This window comes from Tenrec ecaudatus, chromosome 5 (assembly GCF_050624435.1).
Source record: "Tenrec ecaudatus isolate mTenEca1 chromosome 5, mTenEca1.hap1, whole genome shotgun sequence".
Lineage (NCBI taxonomy): Eukaryota > Metazoa > Chordata > Mammalia > Afrosoricida > Tenrecidae > Tenrec > Tenrec ecaudatus.
Window position 1 is genome coordinate 130321747 of NC_134534.1, and position 22118 is coordinate 130343864.

At 44.1% G+C, this 22118-nt stretch overlaps 1 protein-coding gene across 5 annotated transcripts in view; it reads left to right on the top strand.

The window, feature by feature from the left end:
- FOXP1 (forkhead box P1) overlaps nt 1-22118 on the top strand; it is a 730731-nt gene that overhangs the window by 532664 nt on the left and 175949 nt on the right. Inside the window, exon 1 of one of the 5 annotated variants that reach the window (XM_075549898.1) lies at nt 8147-8253. The exons of the other annotated variants lie outside the window; for them this stretch is intronic. The gene's annotated coding sequence lies outside the window, so the exon portion shown is untranslated. Of the gene's footprint in view, nt 1-8146; nt 8254-22118 lie in introns of those variants that run through there. 5 annotated transcript variants of the gene reach the window in all.

Below are 22118 nucleotides of genomic sequence, written 5' to 3' on the forward strand. Positions count from 1 at the left end.
TGAAAACTGGGGGTAGCTTTCTTAATTACACATTTTAATCCTAATCTGCGAAGGTCAGAGGCATATCAGGCCACAGAGGAGCTCTCGCCTTTTCCCTCTCTGTCCCAGAGGAGGGCCTTTCATTATTTTTTAACATATTTTTAAAATGAATCTTTGGATCACTGTATTCATACCTACAGGTTAATTCACACGAATACAAAGGTTACATGCATCGCACTCATAACTTTCCATTTTGGATAATGATGTATTATTAGCCGCTAACAGTATTTTTGTAAAGGCTTATTTGTAAAGGATGTTGGAAATGTCCTTCTTTCCCAGTCCCATTGTGTACCTCAATATTAAAAACCCCATCCTGAGGCAATTAGAAGCAGTCACTTCTCTTGCAACGTTGTGTCCGCCAGACAGCGTCCCATTCTGTGCACACAAGAACCTTTGTTCCTTAATTAGTGAAAGGACTAGAGCTCATTAATTGTGGTTCCGAGTGGTGTCTATGCAGAGGCTGAGGCAAGAGTGCGCTCCCAAGGAAGATCCGGCCTGGAGCAGGGCAAGGTGTCACGAGACGGCTCAGAAGCTGAGGGGCCTTGCAGGGCAGGCATTCCCATAGTAAACTGTCCTTGGGGGTCTGCGCCAGCATTCTGCCCATGCGGCTGGGAGGAGGGCCTGCTCTATAGAGCAAGGTTCAAATGTGTACGCAATGTCAAACCTGAAAACAAGATTTCAATGTAAACAAAATATGAAAGGTAAAAGTAAGATCAGACATCTCCAAGACAGATGGCTGACTTGGGAAGTAAGATCAAGACTTCTGTGGAAACATCTATAAAAGCCACGGCACTGCAGGCAGCGCTCCACTGCAACATGAGCTTGTGTGCAAGACAGCGCCTGCTTGCTGCGGGTGAGCTTTCTTATTGCTGGACCTGTGATGTGTGAAGGTTTTATATATTGACTATTATTTAAAATATATTCAAAATGTATTCGATTATCTTAAACTAGGACTGTGTGAAACTCAGTGTGTAAATAAAACATCACTAAAAGACATGTTCAGTGACCTGTGATTATCTCAGAACACCCGGGAGAAAATACTGCTTGGGAATCTAGAACTCTAGACTGGGTGCGAGCCCGTGAACTCGGGACAAGCTGATTGTAGAGCTCTTTCAGGGGCATTTGATTAAATTAGTGGGCACCCTCTGTTACGTATTTAGGGAAGTGGGTGAATTGCTGGCAGCCATAATAGCAGGCAGACATGTTCATGTTTGGTGGGCCATTTTCACTTGTTAAGGCATGGAGAAGAGCCGGTGGCCCTTGGTCAGCCTGGGGCGTGGAGCTATCGGAAGCATTTTGAAAGCTGGGACTCCCAACCTGAATTGGCAAAGCCTCAGGCCCACATCAGTTATCAGCAACAAGCCCTTGTTTCCACACGTAGAATAGGCATTTCTATCAGCCTCTAGGAAATGCCGCACATCTAATGTTCCCAGACACATTAGCAGTGGGAGCAGTGGCCCCGACTCGCTGGTCAGGATGGAGAGTCCAGAAGCAGACAACTAAGTGAGCAGCTTGCGTGACAGATCTCAGGCTGACGCCTGCCTGTGGCCTGGCCGGACTGGTGAGAGAGAAATGAAATAGAAGTGAAGAAAAGAGCCGTGTACGGTTGGCAAGCCGGAGATGTGGAAAGCCACGCAGTAAATGTAAGGGTCTATTCAGTTCTCTTTGGGAAGGTTCTATCCAGTGAGGTAACTCACATTCTGGATGGAAAGTGATTTGGGGGCCACTGGGCAAGCCTGAGATCCATCCCTACCAGCCCACCCATCAACTCCCTCTTTCCAAGTCTGCGGAAGGATAAATTGCTTCAGCCTGTTAATGCGAATACATGACATTATTCAGAAAAAGAAAAGATTTAGCAAGTGGGGGCTTGCCACTGTTTTCCCCCTATGCTCAAGCTTGTGTGGGTCAGAAATGATGAATGTGGAAACAAATACTGTTTCCCTGAAATGCACTGTCATTTAAAGAGGCATGTCTATACACACATACACACATTTTTAACATATGTAATTTTTTTTCTACCAGTAACCTTTTCTTTCCTTCTTCTTCAATGTAGTATTTCTGGGAGACAGAAAACAGATTTTAAAATGTAAAAACCTTTTCTTCAATTGACTATGCAAAAATCTCCTTGCGGTATTTATTCCAAACCTGCTCTCATAATGTTCAGTCAAGGAGAAAACAGCAAAAAACAGTTGTTGATGGACTTAGCACAGAACTGGATTAAATAAGCATTAGTCTACTGAAGCTGATTGCAGGAATATGAAAATGCAGTATCTTAATGGTACATATTTTTATGTGGCAGCTCAGTTGCCTTTCATTTTGCAGCTAATATGTCTATTCTTATGAGTCATTTACTTCTTTAATTACCTTTTGCAGGCAAGGCACCATGGTATATTAATGTGAATGATTTTTACTGCCAGTTTATCATACAATGCCGCAGAAGTTGAAAGGCGTAATTGACTTGGAAGAACAGCTCATGAAGGAAACAATATTTAGTTGACAGTTTTCCTTGTACTCTCTGTTGACGTTTATGAGTTTACACTATGCAAAGGAGTAATAAACACAATTTTCTTTCAATAACCGGAAAGGGTAGCTTCTAAAATACATTTGTAGAAAACACATTTGTTCATTTCTTGAATAATATGAAAATAACACATTTCCAGTGATAAGACCGCTCAGATTGCCAATTGAATTAAACCTTTGAAGGTGCATTTATAACCTGTCTTGGAGTATTAGGAGATATTAGGGTTTGTGTGATTGAATCGATTTAATGAATATTTAAATTATATACAGATTTGTATAAATCATATTTAAATCTGGGTGTTAGGAGGACTATTCAGTCGTGCCCTCCAAACTTCCCGAGGGAGGCAAGGCAGCTTGGGAATTGTCTGGAAGAAGATTTTTCTCTCTCCAAAAGAGGGGCTGTCTGACAGCTCATGTTGGGAAAATAAAATCAGAGGCACAGTTGAACAAGCTCCTTATAAGGCCTGGCCTTTGAACAGTTAAAATAAAGGCTTGCATTAGTCAGGGTTGATTTGCTTTCTGGACTGGTGCTTTGACTTGACTAGGCATTTAGCAAGGGCTCTTTTGTCCATCATGCCCCTGGTCCCCTTGGCCCTGGGACAGTCTGCTGCCCCTGGCCAGGCCCAACGTTGACACTTGGATTTAAAGTGTTCGCTAGTTTCTGGATTGTTTGCCGTTCTGTCCTGTGCCGCAGAATGAAAGTTTTCTAACCATCTGTTGTTAAGCTGGCGGTGAGCAAGCCCAGTATATCCAAACAAAGTTCTGGTCTGCTGTAAACTGAACCTGTCAGTTTGGCATAGATTTGCCGACCCCGCCGGGTGCACAGGGCAGCCTGTGGTACCAGGCACTCACTGTCTAGAGCTTTCAAAGGGGAACTATTTGGGGGCCAGGGATAGGGGTCTGTTTACTTTTTCCTCTCAGTGTTCCCCTCACTGGTTTGAACTAGTTTATACGTAATCTGTAAATGGATAAATGGAGACTTGTCCGCCCTCCCTTTTGGAAGTGGGGAGTGTAAGCTTTAGAACAAGGTATGAGTGTATCTATAAATGTGTGTGAGGGGCTGTGATGAGAGAAGACATTCTAGGCGGTTATTTTTGTTTTATTATTTGGTCTTCCAGTGTTTGGGGACAAACCGTCTAGGCAGTGGAAGCGCCTGTATTTATGACTTGGGTTATATAACCAAAATGTTTTCACAGCTTTAAAAGGGCTTTTGTCTCCCTGCCCCCCTTTTGTTCTGCACTCTGTAGTGCTCACCGTCAGAAGTTAATATACAGCCGAGTGCTGCAGCAGCGGCGGTTTGATGACGCTCCCTGCTGTCTAGGGCATTACCTGCTCTGTTCCCTTTTTTGAAATCTTTTATCTACTGGCTGCAAACTGCTCCACGTAACCTCAAAATCATTCCATTGTTTTGTGGTATTTTTTCTTCTTCTGTAGGAAGCGTTTCATTCCTATTTCCTGTTTGACAGTGTTCTTTTGGATACATATGAAATATTCCAATATGTTCACAATTGTGGTGTGTGAGTGTGTCTGTGTGCCGGTAGCTGTGCATTTGTATTTCAAACATCTTCGAGGGGGGCTGCGCAAAGTCCACGGGAAAATTCAGTAAGCTTTGAGTTCTCTTTTCCGTGAATTTTGTGGGGCCCTCTCATACATGTGGACACCGCCCTGGTGCTGCAGTGGCTGAGCACTGACTGCCAGTTGGAAGGTTGGCTGTTGGAACCCATTTGCTGCCACAAGGAAGAAATATTTAGCAATCTCCTTCCCTAAAGATTTATAGCCATGGGGGTGTGGGGAGTGGGGAGACTTACAGCCATGGAAACCTTATGGGGTAGTTCTGGGGACTTCTGTCCTGTAGAGTCATGTTAAGTCTGAAATGAATTGATGGCAATTAAAAAAATCATGTATGGGTTTAAATGTTCAAGTCTGTGTGTGTGTGTGTGTGTGTGTGTGTCCCTCTCTAACCCTACCATGTACCTATGTGAATTTCCTTTTGCTAATGACACCTTATGGGTGCTGCTGCATCTTTATCTTGATCAAAATGTGAACTGTTTCTTTCCACTATGCTGACATTTGTGTCCCATTAGGCCAGGACTGTGTAGGTTAAGTCATCTCAGGGCATTACAGTATCGAGGGAGAAGGGCCACTGACTGTCCCTGCATAACTATTTCAGTCACTGCTGTGGCCACCTTGCTCTCCGCCCCCCCCCCCCCAGCTAATTAGCACTTCCCCACCCCAGATGGCAAACAATGCAAGGAGGTTCTGGAAGGATGCATATTTGGCTAAAGCACTAACATGAAAGAGGTTTAGCTCAACTTGACTGCAGTCAAGGGTGGCACCAAGGGTCAGGAAGATGAGGAGGCTGAGAAGCAAAGGAATAAGAAAGAAGATGTGAGGCTGCCCCTTTAAGGCACAAAGAGTCTTACAGTGGTGGAAAATATTCCATTTAAAATTTAAATGAGTGCACTTACTTAGAAACACCATACAGTCATACTATATTTGTAAGGTGACTGACATATAAAGGGCTTTTTTTTTCTTTAAGGTTAAAAGGGAAAAAATTGTTTGGGGTACAGTTTCGGGTAGAAATGTCAGGTGCGACTTAGTGCGTACTCACTCCAAGAGTCAAGCAAATAACTTTGGCATTTAGGACACGGCCTTTTAAAGCAAGAATTGTGTTTTGTTGTGTCTTTTTTTTTAAGGAGGACTACATTAAGAGGTCACCTATTAGCTGTGTTTTTGCTGTCTTAAACTCAGGCCTCTGTCTATTCAAATCCAACCACTGTGTAAACATTCCAATGTTGCTCTTGGGCTCCACAATGGCCACGGATCGGGTTTCACCTGCTTGCACATCTTCAAGCAATTAGAGCAATTAGTGTGCAGCCATTTCACGGTCAAGGATTCAAGGTCTAAGGTGACATTCAAGTCCAGGAAAAGTCTGAAAGGGAGAGAGAGAGAGGAAGAGGCCTGGAGCCCAGCTACCGTTCCATGGCCAGGAGCAGTCAATCTAGCCTTTAAAAATGGTAGCCCTGTCATGATGTTATTTCGGGGCGGGGGGGGGGGTGTCTAAATGACATATCAAAAGATGTTTATATCAAGAACACCCAACAATCACTTAATTATACTAATGAAGGTCTTTCTACACAGCAGTTTCCAAAAAAAAAAAAAGACGACGAAAGAAAAAGACTTTGAAAGGGGGTGGGGGGCGGGGGGAAGCACGGTGTGGCAAGAAGAATACATTGTATCCTGTAGAAGGGATTGACAATTGGCACTTTGCTTGGCGAACCTCCCTTTTGTGGGCACCAGTGTGAACTAGATAGCTGGGCGGTGTCTTCGGTGAGCCTGTCTGTCATGGTGTTCTTTGTGAGACCTACCAAGGGTAGTGGCGACTTGCAGTGAAAAGACCATCAGCAGCAGCACATCGGATAGTTGCATAGGGCTGCCAGAGGGCGGCTTTGGGAGGGAAAAAATGGAGTCGGGTTTTGTTTTGTTTGTTTGTTTTGTTTGCCTTGGACATTTGTAACTTAGCTACCCAAGAATCATGTTAGCTCAAAGGCAAACCTTAAACTGATTACGGCTTTTAAAATTGGTGAGTGTATTTTAAAATCCATATTTTACTGTTGGTTTGTTATACCAAAAGAGAGAGAGAGAAGCTAATTTTAAACATCCATGCATGCTGCAGAAGAAGATCTCTCTCCGCCATCCAGAGGGTGTTTGCAATCAGGAGTCACCGCAGGCGAAATTGTAATGTGGAATTCTGCTGCCCTTTAACCTGCTGCTGCCTGTTCCTATTGGGTAGTTGTTAGCAAATGGTACAAAATTGTTGGGCAAATTCCTTTCTCAGTATATTCACTGACTTTAGTTAAAATAATATTCTTGTAAAATAATTGTGTGCTTCAAGGAAATATTTGTAGTTATTCTGTTCCTGAATTGCCCCATTTGATATTAAGCAGTTTGGGGATGGGAAGCGCCTCTCTCTGTATGACTTGCTCATTCAACAACTAGCCCTTTCCGGAGACTGGAAGAGTTGGAGCTCTCTAGCCCCATCTTGGGCTACTTGGAGCTCCTCTGTTGAAAGAGGGCTTTCCTGATGGCCAGGTGCATGTGCCCAAGGTCAGTGCCCTTTGGTTCTGCTTCTGAGGTAGATGCCAGGGATGCTAACCAAGTGCAGCATGTTGGACACTGAGTAAGGCTAAGGGGTTTCCTTGCACCCTGTGGGGATCCCTGGCAAAGTGTCTCCTTGGACCAGTTGAGTTAGAGACACACATTAGTCTGTGGTGGACTGTCCATTCCTCCTAAGAGTCCCGAGGCAGGCGTGGAGGCACCATTTCTCCCCCCAGCCTAGTCCTCTGATTCTATGATCTGCCTTTTGAACTGTTTTTGTGGTTGATCAGTTCCACCTAATATGTCTCTTGATTTCTGCTATTGTAATACTCAGGCGACATGCTGTTCCCTTCATTTTTATAAGCTTTAGATGCTTCTGCCTGTCATATTCTGGCGGTTTATCTTCAGCGTCTGGATTTGCTTTCAGACTTGAATGTCTATCAAGCTGCCGTTGCTTTGAATGTGAGATCAAAAGAAGATGAATTCCAGTAAAAAATTTCCTTCTATGAAGAAGAGATTGGGGCCTATGTAAACATCCCACTGACAGCTCCCAATGAGTTATTTTAGCCTAGTGTTAGCACCTGGGTGACAGACCGTCCAGCATTCCATGCTAATAACAAATCAGTTTGCTTCAGTGGCAGAAGGGCATTACCACAACAGCAGTACGTTTTCGGGAAGAATCCTTTTCTTCCACCTCTATGTACTCGTTCCTCTTAACTGAATATGCCTGTTCCACTCTCCATCCTGTTTTTCAGGCTGCCTCGCTCTGCTTTGAGTAGCTTACTTTTCTATACAGTACCTGGCAACTTATTCTAGTGACAGAAGACAGGACTTTGGTCATTAGTTTAGGGTGACTTGGGGAGGGGTGCTCCAGCAGACTAGCCAACCTTCTGGAGGTAAGAAGGTAGTTGGGTTAATTGCAGGGAAGGCAGAGGGGTAAAGAAAAAGCAACAGATGGAAGATCAAGGGCAGATTCCCTGGAATGCAGGGCGAGGTGCTCTTTAAAAAAGACATATGACAAAATCCTCCAAATTCTGCAAAATCTGAACTTCTCTCTGTAGGAAAAAAAAAATCCCGCCTACATAACATCGCCCCCAAAATACATCCCGAGTAGGTTTCCAGGCCCCCTGTCAGTGGATTTGCATGTATGGGCTGTGTTTGATCCAGCCAGGGCACCCTTGGCGTGCCTGGTTGCAGCTTGCAGACCTGTGGCCACTGAGATACTTGCAGCCTTAATAGATTTCTCTAAGTGCTGAATGCAACTCTGAAAATTACCTGCAAGCTACGACTGATCTTTCAACTTTGAAAGTGAAGAATTACTTGAGGAATTCTTGTGGTTTCTTTGTCATTTAGTCAGAGCTGAGCCAGCTACTGTGGAGGCAATCCTCCCGAGGTTGTCTACAAAGGGCAGCGTTCCAGTGTGTTTGCTCCTGAGTGTGCTTCAGCGGCACAGCACTTCCTGTTTATTCAAACATCTTTTTTACCACTCTGCAACCCCCGCGTCACAGAAACAGCCAGAACCCTTCCACAGCGAGAAGACTGAAATCCAAAGGCAGACAGGACGAGCTTACTCCTTCCAACTCGTCATTTTTCTCTGTAAGTGTTCAGAGAAATAGGAACATATTTTGTTGGGTTAAACTTTTAAACTCAGGCCCTGCTCTTGAGCAGACAATCTCCGATTGGCAAAATAAGATGATCCGACTTGTTTACTGCTTTTTCTTCTCCTTCCCTCCCCCTCTCTCCATCAAAGCCCCCCTCTTCTCTCTTCTAGCTCTCTCTCTCTCTCTCTCTCTCTCTCTCTCTCTCTCTCTCTCTCTCTCTCTCTCTCTCTCTCTCTCTCTCTCTCTCTCTCTCTCTCTCTCTCTCCTCTCTCTCTGTCTCTCTCCTTCTCTCGCTCTCTTTGCTCGCTCTCTCTCCCCTTTGAGAGATATGGAAACACTAGTTCTTTCTAACTCCTTGTTAATTCTCTCTTGCTCTCAAATGTGCCTGTGGATATTATCTGCGAAGCCAGCAGCCGTTTGTTGTCAGGAGTTTTACAGGCTGCACTCAGCGTGTTGTGACGCCACTTCTTGTTGCCTCGTTTTCTCCCTGTTAGCGCAACTAAGAAGAGAGAGCAAGGAGATGGTGCCTTTGTAACGGGGACATCTGTCTGCCGAGTCGTCATCAGGACACCGGCAGCATTTGTGAATCGGTCTTGATAATATTTGTACCAATTTCATGCCAATAAAAGCCAGGCTGCTGAAACATGCATGGTCATTATTTCACTCACATTGCTATTGTTTAAACCGATGTAGTGGGCTGCGAAGGGGGTGAGGAAGCCCCCCAGTCTCCCAGATGGTGGTTTAACTTTGATGCTGGAAGGCTCTTTTTAAAATTTTCTTTTTGCATAGCAAGAATGGCAGGGAACGCCTCCTGACTGGGGCTGATCCGTTTCTGTGTGGCTCAGAGCTATGCAACCGCTCTGCGTTCTTCCTGTTGAAGTGGCTTTTTTAGCACATGGCTTGACTCTCTACCTTTCCCTTTCTGATGTAGTCTTCCCTGTTGTCTTTCTTAGACGTGTCTCTCTCCCCGCTCCTCCCCCACCCTCGCCAACCTTCATACTCCACTCCTACTGCCCCCACCACCCCCACAGACTTGGATATAATTGGTAAGCCAGGTGTTAATTTTTTTAAACTATGTACTGGTCAGGGAATAGACAGGAAATGGAAAATTAGCGCTTTTGATCTTAAGAGAATTGTTATTTCTTTGAAGCTTGTTTGTTAGTCCCCAGACTAAATATGCTTAAATACGAGTGTCTAAAATGCAGCTATGAGAATATGCAGAGAAATATACTCTGGAATTATTTGGGTCTCTAATGGAAAGCACACTTGAATGAATAAAATGTGTATGTGTGTGTGTGTGTGCATGTGTGTCTTGTAGCTATGCTGGCTTTTAAAAAATGATCTGAAGTTGTTCTCCTTTGTAGGGGGAAAATTATGTTTGTGACTGCCTTAAGGACAGTTTGTATCACTGTAGGAGGATTGCAGGGAAATAGAATGACTGACGTTATTTACCCAGATGTTAGTGTAGGTGTGGAGGCCGATAACTCAGAGTGGGAGAAGTGGGCTGCTTCTCTTGGTATCTCAGTGTATTTGGTGGCCAGCACATTTCCCAGCTCTCCGGTTTGTTTTTTCTGGATGGCATGTTTGATTATTTATCAGGAGGGGAAGGGAGTAGCTGAGGCAAATAAACATGTGACCGGGTTCTGTTTTGTTTTCCACTCAGAAAGCCATGCCCTTTAACAGATATACAGAAATAATAAATGCATTGTTTTATGATAAAAGGAACTCATATGTGTCCTTTTTTTTTTTTTTTTTTTTTTGAGGCAAGTAAGTTAACCCTCTAGGCCCAAGGGCCTTTTTGCCTCTTGAAACGTTTTCTGTGCTGTTAACTGAGAGCACATCTGAGGCTGTAGTTCCCCTCACAGCCTTCCCCCTTCTCCAGGTTTGGTCTTCCCAGGGGTTGACTCTCCTAGCTGCTCTCCTTAGTTGTGCCTGCCTCCAGAGTTCACCTTCCCTGGTGTGTGTGTGTGTGTGTGTGTGTGTGTGTGTGTGTGTGTGTGTGTGTGTGAGCACACGCGTTATTAAACAATGATGCCGTTGTACAAGGTGGCAGCTGTTGGGGTTTTGATGAAGGTCTGTTTTCTGCTTTTCCACCTCAACCAGAGCAGCTGGGTTCTACAAAGTGACACCGTTCAGAAGGGCTGTGAGCAGGGCCCGGTGTGATTGGTTAGGCCAGCTTGTGCTCCTGTGTTTAACAGGGTAGGCAGATGCCAAGAGTCTGTTTGTATGTCTTCGTTCTTCTGAACTACCTTCCAGTCTTCTCTACTATGTGATATACTTGATGTTCTTCAGTGTTGTGTTATCCCAAATAGAATCTTCTGGAAGGACAGGGAAGGTTTGTGCTGTGAATGAGTATTGAAAAACAAGCACCTAGATGTTCCCTTCCTTTGAGGCGGGGAGGGGTATTGAAGTCTCAGGTGGCATGTGCATGGCTGTGTGCGCTCTGGACACAGGCAGGCACAGATACTTGAGCGCATGCTGTCACATTCAAAAACAAACCCGGAGCTGGTTTTCTGTCGAAGCTCCTGCCACTTGTACACAGCCTGACAGCGCATTATGCACAGTCCTAGCACAGTGCCTGACCCCGTTGTATGTAGCCTTATAAACCACAGCTGAAAATCCGTGTTACTGCCTATACTGGTTGAGAATGCGATTGAAAATATGCATTCCAAGGGATTCCCTCTCCATTGACTATATAAGGGAAGAGTACAGCAGGCGCTCTCCTGTGATGTTTGCGTTCACACACAGCCCAGCCTTCACTAAGCAGTGCCCTGTGCTCGGCTGGGGGGAGCTTTGCTCCTGAAGAAGGCAAGGTTGAGGCAGCAGCCTGTCCACCTCCTCTGCTGCCACTGTGAGTGGCTTTCCACAGGCAGTTGGGTGGATAACCATACTTTGTACTTACACAGAGCCCTCTGTCTGTGGAAATCAAAGTGCTTGACTAATGCCACCTCCTTACTACTCAGAACTCTCCTGGGACAGAGGTAGGCTACAAAGATGATCCCACTTTTGAGGTGGGGAAACGTCCTGTTGTTAAAATCGTTTACAATTTCCGGGTGTGTCTATACTTGGTGCTCAGGCGAGAGCTGGCGCGGTGTGATCTCGTTGCCATGAGAAGCATTTTTCCTTTGACGGATCCAGTCCTGACCGCAGGCAGCCCCGTGAGAAAGTCTCTTGCCATTGCAGAATCGGAACTGGAAAAATAGCTGGTGCCTGGTATGAAAAGGAGTGGGAGGGAAGAGGTAGTGAGAAGTAATCCTGCTTCACCTTAACCTGTTTAGGGTCCAAGTCAGGATATTCATCTTAGAGCGACCGCATAGGCTGAAAATGAGGGTTTTTGTTTTATTTCACTTTAACTCAATATGTTGTTGACAATTTCACTTACACAGAAATCAAGTTAGTGTGGACTTTGCAAAAAACAGGCACTGCGTATTTGGCTGTACAGAAGTAAGTCACAAGGTGCTGATAGTTTTATGTGTGTTGTTCTGGGTATTTTTGTTTTTTTTCCAACTTGGGTATATTTTGACCCTCCTCCCATCGTTAGTAAGTGTGTTATAAAATGTGTAAGTTTATACATGGCATTTGCTGTCCTGTCCTTCTAGTAAACTCAAGGATGGCAGGTTGTCTGCCTCTTAGTATTATTGGTGTGATGGAACAAAAATGTAGAAGTGTGATTATGCGGGGTGTGGGGGTGTAGAATCCATTCAAAATGCGTTTTTTAATTTAAAAAACATGTGAAAAATGATAAGCAGTATGGTTCTATTTAACCTAAGAAAATAAGTCAAGCCATACTCACTATGATATCATTCTAGTCTAACTTACGAAAATGAATTCGGCCTGCACGCATTACTGTGAGAGTGAGCGTATTCACTCTTTCAATCACCCATGTATTTCAAGATCCTCTATGCACTCATGACTATGTCATACCTTGTGATTATTGATAAAGCGTGTTTTAAAATCATTTAAGAGGCACCTATTATGTCTTCGGTTCTAGCTTATACATCCCACATGTTATGGACTTCGGTGTAGGTGTTATTATTCCCCAGCCTTCATTCTCTAAATGACAGAACTGAGTCACCGCAGGGTAAGTAACTTGACCAAGGTCACACAGTCAGCAAGTGTGGGAACTGGAACTCACATCCAAGCACAGTGTCTGATAGTGGTTTACCTTCTTTAGAAATAAAGTCATGTTTTTAAAAGAAAACACTTGTTTCTTTAGAATTGCGGTGATTCTCCCACAGTCAGTAAATTCCCAGAAAGAGTCTTATTTCTTCTTGCTAGAAGACTCAAGTTCCACCTTATGCTAAACTGTGGTTCTTGGAGTTCCAGAGATCACTGTTAACCCTGTGAGCCCAGCTCTGTCCCTGACACACACCATTGTGCTGTGGTTGTTTTTAATCCATTGAAGATTTATCACCTGACTTATCAAGATTTGTAATAAAATGACAATTACTGAGGCGGCGTGTTTAAAATCACAAAAATAGACGAAATAGTCCTGAGAGACATACACGTACACACACATAGACTAAACATACCAGCTGGTTAATAACATAGATGCTTCGCTAAGCCCTGGTATTTTAATAATAATGTTCGGCCAGTTTTTATCATTTATCATCAAAGGTGAATTCTTACTCACAGTTGTGTTTTTAAGTCACCTTTTGAGAAAGCGATTCTCCTGCCTTGACCAAAGCAGTCAATTCTGTTTTCTGTGGTGGTAATTCTCTATCTACCAGGAGACTGCAATCTTAAAGAAGTTCACTGCAAATTAGATTAGGGTCCTCCATGCATAATCCATTTGAGTGCGGTTTGGATTAGGTGAACATACTCTTCCAAGCACATCTAAATTCTTCTTTAAAAATCAGTCATGCCAGGCAAGTATTTCTGGTTCTGTATGGAGAAAAGAGTTCTAAACTCATGCATTTGTGGATTTCTGGACATTTAGGGGTGGGGGCGAGGGTGTTCTTGAAGTATTAATGAAAGCATTCCAATCCAGGCTGTATAACCTTAGGCACATTTTGTAACCCTCCTGTTTACATAAAGCCATTTGGAACCAAATTGGTACATACTTGGCATATTGTTGGTGTTTGGCCATTAGTTTCTTCTTCCTGGGTAGTCATGGCATCAGTCAGATCTCACTATTTGGCCTCTGGCAGCCATTCCTGTGGCGTTGTTATAAAATGCAACACATGGGGTTAGGGATGGACCACTTTCACTCAGGTGCCTTCACCAGTGGAAGGAAGGAACCACACTCTCAGATGCAAATAAGTTTGAGGCTGCAGAGTGCTGTTTGCACCATGAACTTCTGACGTCTCAGATGCCTTTGGTATGAACAGCAGGATGCTGTTTTTTTCCTTAGTATATCTATAAAGAGTCCAACCTATGGTTTGAAATCACTAGGAAGAAAAAAATCTTTCCATAAACCAAGCCCTCCCTCCGACCCAAACAAAATATCTTATACATGGGTAGTGTACTGATCACTATAGTAGCAGTTTACATTTAATTGGTAATTACTGGGTTCCGGGCACCGTGCTAAAGACATGCATTTTCTCTTACAATCATATTTCACACAATCCCTCACAATTTAGCCTCTCTCATTCTGGGTTTCTTATCTGTTAACTCGGAATAATAATATAGTTCCTCAAAGAATTATATAAATTAAGTGAAATAATGTATGTACATGGTTATCATTGTCCGGCAAACTAATCCCCAGATTGCAAAGACTAGGGATCAGAACATTTTTTAAAGACACGGGTCATTACCCTCCCCCCAAAGAGAATGCAATTACATTAGAGTGTGAGTCTCCAGAAAAATAGGGTCTAGAAAGTCTACTGGCCCCAAAGATAATGTCAAGTGGGTCTAGGGAGCACGGGCATCCCAGGTGTGTGTGCTGTGACTGGACTTTGGTTCAGTTGTGAAAAGAAATATGTGCTATTGGGTTGGCCTCACCAGTATTTGCTTTATGAAAGTTTGTTTTGGAAAACTCCATTTTGACTCAGTAGAACCAAGAAACGGGGATGACTTGTCTCAGTGGGGGATTGATGAAAGGATGAGAGTCCCAGAATATTCATGAGATCATCTGTAGCCCAAGAGAAGTGGATGAATGCCGATAGGTAAAGTGTTGTAAGAATTCACAATGTGGGGAGAACCGAGACAGTGGGCTCACCATTCCTTCCTGTCTGCTTAGAGTTTTCCACCCAAACAGCAGAAACATAGAGTACTACCAGGAAGCAGAAGCAGGATTGGTCTCTTGGGTCTGGGGGGTATCTGGGAACATTGCTGCTTGAAGGAATTGCATTTTGAACTCCATGTTTAGGATAGACCTCAGATGGAGAAGGTTCTTAGATGTGTGGTGAATGTGGGCAGAGAACAGGGCAAGCAATTTGTAGATATGACCATGTGCTCAAATGGAGTAAGAAGTAACGAGTAAGAAGATCTAGTTGAAAGGAAAAAAATAATGAAAGTATGGCTTTCTGTGTAGAGCAGCGGTTATCAACCTTCCTAATGCCATAACCCTTTAATATAGTTCCTCGTGTTGTGGTGACCCCCCCCAACCAGAAAATTATTTTCATTGCTACTTCATCACTGTAGTTTTGCTACTGTTATGAATTAGGCAACTCCTGTGAAAGGGTCATTCGAGCCACCAAAGGGGTCGTGACCCACAGGTTGAGAACCGCTGATGTAGAGGACAGCAGGAGATAGAGTTGGAGAGTTGTGACACTTCTCCCCTTCACCAGGAGGCAGAGACCCATACCCACGTCTGCATTTGGGCTAGGGAGGATTGCATACCAACTGCCAAGATACCTGTGGTCCATTTTGGTCTAGTCAGGAACAATGGTAGAATGTGAATCTCAAGTTCTCATGAGACCATGTTTGCTTTTGTTTTTCTCACCTAGCCTTGTGCTCAGACTCATGACCTTGGGCATGTCACTGAACCTGTTTCTTCACTCTTAATAGAGGATCATAAATTTCCCCTTTCATGTTGGGAACAAGAACTAAGAAACACAAAGCAACTAACTAGCACCTTGCTTGGCTTGTAATAAACAAGTCAGTACATTGTTATTTTAGCATCTTAAATATAAGAACCAAAGCAGAGCTACTACCCTACACTTGCCCTTATGTTTCTAAATGTTAATTTCTTAAACAGCCCAATCGGTGCATTCTTCATAATTCTTAACACCTGCTTTACAGAGTAGGGTTTGCTGGAGATGACTAGGATTCCCGCCCCTCCACCCGCCATCCTGATAAAAGTTGGCCAAACAGTGAGTGATTCTCTATCGCTGATTCTCTTAGTCTGATTTTGGCCTTTCTCATCTCCTATTTTTCCTTTTTCTTATGTATTTTCTCTCTGCTGGAATGTGCCTATGACTCACTTAACTTGGCTCTTTTGCCTAGAATTGAGGTAAGTAAAGATTGGGGGTTGCTTTCTGCCTCATAGGGCATCCAGAATATATGTAAGATATATTACAAGAACAGAAGGCTCATAACGCTAGATCTATTTGAGCAGAAACGAAGCTCAATGTTACCAGTAAAATCATGGGAAATCCTCCATCATTTTGAGTATGACTCCAGCCAGACTCCATCCACAGCCTTCAAAATTAGCATGTCTCATTCTGAGGGGAATCTGCATTATTTATAACAAGAGTTGCTGGCCAGCGCCTTCCAAAGAAGCACTTGCTGGTAATAGTGGGTAAGACAGTGGGTTCATCGGCCCCTTGCAGTGGCTTCTCTTGACATTTGAACCTTTGGTTTTCTGCCTTGAGAACCTGGAGACGTACTGTGCCAATTATGTATGTATTTACATATACTTTAAACACATTCTGGTCCAAAAGAAGGGAACCAGGAGTTTGACGCAGCATCCAGCCTAACATGGAGGAGATTTTCTAATAAACTTCAATTCTGTTTTACTTCATTACAATCCTAATGTTGCCGTCTACAGTTGCAGTACCTCAGGCTATGTCAACTCTCACGAGCTAAACAGGCTCAGGCCTGGGCAGTGCTGGAATGGAATCCCTCCAAAGACAACTCAGGTGCCAGAGCTGGGGTGCTGGTGACTCAGTGTCTGGCACTGACTGCAACAAGGAGCAGCCAACCAGAGCCTCCACAAGGCTACAGTGGTTAGAGAGCCCTGTGTTAATAGGTATAGGGAGTAGGAGTATGTGGCCTTTTTTTGGCCTCCCCCCCCAATGAGACACTTCAAACAGACTGTTTGCAACCATTACACATATTTCAACCAATTTTGCAAAAGGATCATAGATTTCCTTTTTTTTTTTTTTTGGTCTCATGAAAATACCTCCGCTTTATGTTCTTTGTCAATAAGTATCCTCCACATGGTTTACAAATCAAAAAGTTGCTCATAATTACAGATGAATGAAGAGTTTGCTAACCTCCAGCCCCCTTCTAAGGAGCCAGGTGGTGCAATGGTTATACTCTTGGCTGTTAACCAAAAGGTTGGTGATTTGACCCCATTAGTGGTACTCCAGGAGAGGGATGTGGCAATCTGCTCCCATTAAGATTCCAGGCTGAGACACCCGTGGGACACTGTACTCTGTTCCAGAGGCGAGCACTGAGTAAGAATCAGCTTGGTAATACACAGCAATATCAACAACCTCTGAAGCCTTAGGACCTAAGGAGTTCTGATAGTGCAGTAGCTAACTGCTCAGTTAACAGTGAGGTTGGCAGTTTGAATCCATTCAGTGGCTCCATGAAGAAAAGCCCTGGCGATCTCTTCCAAGATTATAGCTTGGAAACTGTGGAGCAGGTCTGCTCTGCACATGGGTCGCTACGGGTTGAAAATGGACTTAGTGAAATGAACTCCTGAGTAAGGCTCCCTGGTTGTTGCAAATGGTTAATGCCCTCGGCTACTGTCAGCAAAAGCTTGGTGGTTCAAGTTGACCCAGAGGTGCCTCGGAAGAATGGCCTGGTGATCTACTTCCCAAAGTGCTCCAAACCTAGGGAACCAAACCCAGCACCATCGAGACAATTCTGATTCATAGCTGTAAAACATCTTAAAGAGCACAGCCCATGCAGTTGCAATGAATTGGCATCAACTGGACGGCAACTGTTGTTTGGTTTTGTCTTGTTCTGTTTTGAGCTCTCTTCTGCCTGCTTGAGAGTGGCGCGTCCTGCAGACTGACTCCTCATGCCTTGCGTGTTTAATGTCAGCACTTGTCTGTGTCTCCCGTTTTCGGTTGCCTCCGGTGACTCCAGGGCCCACTGTGCTCACCCTGGGGAATCTTCACCAACAGCTAGAGCCGTTACACAATTCTGCCCTCCCTCATCCGAGTGCCTCTTTAAACAACAATAAAAACAGGAATAAAATAGAGTTCGTTGCCATCTTTTCTTCTGGAGAACATATACTCAGGTAGATTGCTGATAATAAAAATATGCTAACCTATCAATGCTTATGGTTTGCAGTTTTTGTTAAGTTTTAAAGTAAAAGAAAAAAGAAGAGTGTAAATCATAAGTAGCACTGCAGTGGTAGCAACTGAAAATGCACCTTTTAAAACTCAGGTGCACGTCAGTCGGCATATGGATCCACTGCACACATGGGGGTGATGATGCTGCCCGTTTGCCTTCGACCATTCTGTGGTTTGGACAATGAAGCTGACCTAGAGCATTGAACATTCCGTTTCCTATCCCCTTTGACTGTGCCTTGCACAAATAATAAGGACAGGGCTATCTCTGTTCCTGTTTTTCCACCATGTCTACTTAGACTTAGATACTGTCTTATAAACCCATTGGCAATGACTGGAACATCTTAGGATGTTCCATCCAAATGCCCTCTCCAAATGCCAGCTCTTGGTAAAAGTCTTCCAAAATGAAGGCCACTTTCTCCTATTGTAAGGAATCTGAGGATGGGTGATGTTGACATAGCACCTTCTCCCTCTAGGTTACGAGTTCATATCCACTATCTTAGGTGAGACCAGAATGCTTTGCTGTCCACCTCACCTTTCCTGGGAGCCCAGACCAAAAGCAAGCCACCAAACTCACTGCCATGGAATTGAAACCAAATCATAGCAATGCAATAGGACAGTTCTCTATAACTGTCCCTGTGAGTTTTGGAGACTATGACCCTTATTGGATGTAGAAAGTCTTATCTTTTCCCCACAGAGCAGCTGGTGGGACCGAACTGACCTTTTGGAACAGCTGAACGTGTAACCACGTTGAACCACCAGGGAGCCCAGGTTAGGTGAATTCACTACCAGTGAGAGCTCAGAGACGGAAAACTCAAACTTCCTGCAGTCAGGTCAGCTCTGACTTACAGCAATAGAACTGCTCATTGGATTTCCACAGCTACAAACCTTAGGATAGCAGATAGCCTCATCTTTCTCCCTCAAAGTTAGGGATTAAATCACTAACTCTTTTTTTTCTTTTAAAAGACTGAACATGTTGTTTTGTACCACTATATAGGAAGATAACTCCAATAATCAGTATTTATTGAATGCTTATTATGAAGATACATTGTGCTAATTATGTGCAACATCAAACTCAATTTCCATTATCTTCTACATTCCAGTAGTTCTTCAGGCTGGGATCCAGCCACTGTATCTTCTTTCCTGTTGAGGACTCAGAATCCTAACTTCATCTGCACCAGTGGTTCTCAACCTTCCTAAGGCCGCCACCCTTTCATACAGTTCCTCATGTGGTGGTGACCCCAAACCATACAATTATTTTCGTTGCTATTTTATCACTGTAATGTTGCTACTGTTATGAATCAGGCAACCCTGCTAAATTGTCATTCGACGCCCAAAGGGGTCCCGACCCACAGGCTGAGAACCGCTGATCTACACTTAGTAGATCTGCTCCATCTTTATCTCTATGTCTTTCACTTTCTTCTCCATTATCAAAGCTCCAGTTATTTCTTAACCTCCGTATCTCTTATTCTCTGCTCTTGCCAAGCTTCCAGAAAAGTAACTCTCCACAGTGCCGCGACTCTTGCCTACCTCCATCTTCCCCTCCACACTACCTGCCTCCTCCTTGACCCCTTCGCCACCCCGCAGCATGCCTGCAGGCATGAGGGCAGTGCTGTGGGAGAGAGGATACTGCCCCAGGATTGCAAGCCTTGGGTTCGGCCATCAGCCAGCAGTGCTCCTACTTCCAGATGGGCATCCACAACAGCAAGCCAGGCGCTCCCGAGCCTGTCCATGGGCTGGCGGGTGTCCAAGCTGCACAGGCCCCTCCCAGGGAATACGAGCAATGGCAGTACTTCCCCCAAACCACTGACTTTTGAGTGAGCAGTTCAGCACTTAATCCTCTGTGACACCAGATATTAATGAATAGTCTAAGACCAAATCTTATTTGAAGATTCATGCAGTAGATCGACCAAAAACCCAAACCAAACTCACTGCCATCAAGTCCATGCTGACTCATAATTGCCCTCAGAGTTTCTGAGACTGTAACACTCTACGGGAGGAGAAAGTCTCGTCTTTCTTCTGCAGAGAGGTTGCTGGTTTCGAACTACTGACCTTGCAGTTAGTGCCCAATGTATAACTACAATGCCATCAGGGCTTTGATTGAACCAAAGAGGCCATTGCCATTAGTGTTATCCATGACTTTCCCCCTGGTTTGTAATTATTACCCTGTGCTCTAAAGTTTTGATAAAATGTGTTTTGGTTTTGATGGGGTTTGTTTTGTTGATTGGATTTTATATGCAACACCAATCATGTAACTTGATGGATTGCTATGGGACTTTTTTTTGGCAGGGGGAGGTGTGTGATATTTCCACAATCCCTATAATCTGGCTTTGAGACAAAGCCACTTTAATCTTATAACCAAACACTTCAAATAAATGTGTGTGATAAAAAAGTAGTGTTACAAATTCATAGAAAGTTTTATTAAGCAAAAATAACAAAATGCAAGGCTATTGTTTCTTAGCATGTCCTTCAGCAAAGATCTGTCCAGTTCTGAAGACTGCGTTTCCATTTCTCTGACCCTTCCCTGGAGAATTTTGCATTCTTCCCTCTGTGTCGCATCAAAAGGACCGTGTTGGCATCTGTGAGGGGCATGGAAAGAAGTATGAAAGAGCAAGGTCAGGGCTGTAAGGTGCCTGTGATAAGGTTTCCCACTGAACTTCTCACAGGAGGCCCTTGCTACCCTCTGAGAAGGAGCAGGCCCATTGTCCTGGGGGGTGGTGGTGGGGGGAATTCCTTGCTGCCCTTAGCCTTCTTGCAGTGCAGGGTAACCTTTCTTAATAAGTTTTTCTTAATCATCCTCTGCCTGTCAAGAAAATCAATCAAGATGACCCCTGTGGAATCCCCAAACCAGTCTCTGGTACCTTGGTTTACCTGGCTCGGTGCATCCCCTGAGAAGCACTGCTTTGACTCAGCTTGTGTTTCAGGTGAGGGTACCTTAAGTGATTGAAGTCATTGTATTACCGAGAGAACTCTCCCGCTATCTTCCATCGATCGCACAGAAACTGCTCCATAGGATTTTCAAGGACCGATTTGTCAAACGTGGATCAGCCAAGCTTTTCCTTTGAGGCACCTCTGGGTGGATTTGAATCCCCTATTATGTAGACAGCAGTTGATTGTGTTAGCTATTGCACCGATAGGGACTGTGCACCCTCACGTGAGCACACGTGCATGACACACACCTGATAGGGGCTCCCCCCTCCCCCCAAAAATCCGCCAGGTGGAGCAGAGCTTTCATGATACCCCCTTTCCCTGATAGACAAGCATCAAGCAGCTCGCCCTGAGTGCACTCTGTGGTATGGTTTTCTCTGGTCACAATGAATTTTTTTTGTAAAAGTAGTTCTGCTAGAACCTCATTTTATGTAATGGCCGATTTAAGAGAGCAGACCTTAGAAGAGATGGGGAAGTCATCTGGGGCTCAGTTCAGTGAATTTTCATGGGAAATTTAAGAATGCAAAGGGTCACTGTGAGATTTGTGCCTCAGGTTCTGACTGACCAGGAAAAAGAACCTCTAGGGGAAACATGCCGTGCTTTGAAAGAACAGCTCCAAAGCAACCCAGACCTTTTCCCAAGGTCATTACTGGTGACAAGACATGGTGGTATTCTTACGACCCCAAACCCAAACATCAGTCAAGCCAGTGTAAGATACCATCGTCACTTCACCCAAAAAAGTGAAATAAAAAATCAAGAGAATGCTCATTTGCTTTTTTGATGTGAGAGGGATAGTTACATTTGGAGTTCATTCTACCAGGTCAGACTGTTACTCAGGCTTTCTATTTAGAGGTTCTGAGTAAAAGATTGTGTAAGAGTGTGACTGATCTGTGGCAGACAGGAGGCTGGGTTTGCCACTATGACAATGGGCTTGCTCATGCAGCATCTCAGCACACTGGTTTTCGCAGAAAACAGCATGCTTCTCTTGGTTCTTGCTCTGTGGGACTTCTTTTTGTTTTCAAGAATGAAGAGGGACATGAAAGGACAGCGATTTCATGACTTAGGAGAAGCAAAAAAATGAGGGAGATGCTATCATCCATCCAAACAGATGAATTTGAAAAATGTTTCCAAGAATGGAATCTCAGATTTGACAAATATATTAAATATAATGGAGAGTACTTTGAAGAAGATAGTGTTGTTTTGTTTAAAAAACAAACAAACAAACCCTCAAACTTAAATCCATAGCTTTGAAGAAAACTGTTGTGTTTTTTTTTTTGGGTGGGGGGAGTACCTCTTGTATACTTTCTTCAGTTTGGAAAACCAACAATCTGAGAATGCTGTTGATTCTTTAAGAACCCTCCTTGGACTTCCAGCTGCTTACTGCCTTCTCTCCCTCTCCCGGCTCCAGGCCCTCCTCTCTGAGTAATTTCCAGCCCTCTTTCCTCCTGCACAGGAGTGACTGCCAAGGCTGCAGCAAGGGGTGGGACCGGTTTCCTGCATTCTCAGCTGGAAGCCTTGCTCC